The sequence below is a fragment of the Triticum aestivum genome, chromosome 6D (genome assembly GCF_018294505.1).
Source record: "Triticum aestivum cultivar Chinese Spring chromosome 6D, IWGSC CS RefSeq v2.1, whole genome shotgun sequence".
Taxonomy (NCBI): domain Eukaryota; kingdom Viridiplantae; phylum Streptophyta; class Magnoliopsida; order Poales; family Poaceae; genus Triticum; species Triticum aestivum.
Window position 1 is genome coordinate 443,137,841 of NC_057811.1, and position 2,155 is coordinate 443,139,995.

Below are 2,155 nucleotides of genomic sequence, written 5' to 3' on the forward strand. Positions count from 1 at the left end.
CGTCATGTTCGTGATCACATCCGGGACTCCGAACAACCTTCGGTACATCAAAACATATAAACTCATTATATAACTGTCCTCGTAACTTTAAGCGTGCGGACCCTACGGGTTCGAGAACTATGTGGACATGACCGAGACACCTCTCTGGTCAATAACCAATAGCGGAACCTGGATGCTCATATTGGTTCCCACATATTCTACGAAGATCTTTATCGGTTAGACCGCACAACAACATACGTTGTTCCCTTTGTCATCGGTATGTTACTTGCCCGAGATTCGATCGTCGGTATCTCGATACCTAGTTCAATCTCGTTACCGGCAAGTCTCTTTACTCGTTTCGTAATACATCATCCCGCAACTAACTCATTAGTTACAATGCTTGCAAGGCTTATAGTGATCTGCATTACCGAGTGGGCCCAGAGATACCTCTCCGACAATCGGAGTGACAAATCCTAATCTCGAAATACGCCAACCCAACAAGTACCTTTGGAGACACCTGTAGAGCACCTTTATAATCACCCAGTTACGTTGTGACGTTTGGTAGCACACAAAGTGTTCCTCCGGTAAACGGGAGTTGCATAATCTCATAGTCATAGGAACATGTATAAGTCATGAAGAAAGCAATAGCAACATACTAAACGATCGAGTGCTAAGCTAACGGAATGGGTCAAGTCAATCACGTCATTCTCCTAATGAGGTGATCCCGTTAATCAAATGACAACTCATGTCTATGGCTAGCAAACATAAGCATCTTTGATTAACGAGCTAGTCAAGTAGAGGCATACTAGTGACACTCTGTTTGTCTATGTATTCACACATGTATTGTGTTTCCGGTTAATACAATTCTAGCATGAATAATAAACATTTATCATGATATAAGGAAATAAATAATACTTTATTATTGCCTCTAGGGCATATTTCCTTCAGTCTCCCACTTGCACTAGAGTCAATAATCTAGATTACACAGTAATGATTCTTACACCCATGGAGTCTTGGTGCTGATCATGTTTTGCTCGTGGAAGAGGCTTAGTCAACGGGTCTGCTACATTCAGATCCGTATGTATCTTGCAAATTTCTATGTCTCCCACCTGGACTAAATCCCGGATGGAATTGAAGCGTCTTTTGATGTGCTTGGTTCTCTTGTGAAATCTGGATTCCTTTGCTAAGGCAATTGCACCAGTATTGTCACAAAAGATTTTCATTGGTCCCGATGCACTAGGTATGACACCTAGATCGGATATGAATTCCTTCATCCAGACTCCTTCATTTGCTGCTTCCGAAGCAGCTATGTACTCCGCTTCACACGTAGATCCCGCCACGACACTTTGCTTAGAACTGCACCAACTGACAGCTCCACCGTTCAATGTAAATACGTATCCAATTTGCGATTTAGAATCGTCCGGATCAGTGTCAAAGCTTGCATCAACGTAACCACTTACGATGAGCTCTTTGTCACCTCCATAAACGAGAAACATATCCTTAGTCCTTTTCAGGTATTTCAGGATGTTCTTGACCGCTGTCCAGTGATCCACTCCTGGATTACTTTGGTACCTCCCTGCTAAACTTATAGCAAGGCACACATCAGGTCTGGTACACAGCATTGCATACATGATAGAGCCTATGGCTGAAGCATAGGGAACATCTTTCATCTTCTCTCTATCTTCTGCAGTGGTCGGGCATTGAGTCTTACTCAATCTCACACCTTGTAGTACAGGCAAGACCCCTTTCTTTGCTTGATCCATTTTGAACTTCTTCAAAACTTTGTCAAGGTATGTGCTTTGTGAAAGTCCAATTAAGCGTCTTGATCTATCTCTATAGATCTTAATGCCTAATATATATGCAGCTTCACCAAGGTCTTTCATTGAAAAACTCTTATTCAAGTATCCCTTTATGCTATCCAGAAATTCTATATCATTTCCAATCAGCAATATGTGATCCACATATAATATCAGAAATGCTACTGAGCTCCCACTCACTTTCTTGTAAATACAGGCTTCTCCAAAAGTCTATATAAAACCAAATGCTTTGATCACACTATCAAAGCGTTTATTCCAACTCCGAGAGGCTTGCACCAGTCCATAAATGGATCGCTGGAGCTTGCACACTTTGTTAGCACCCTTTGGATCGACAAAACCTTCTGGTTGCATCATATACA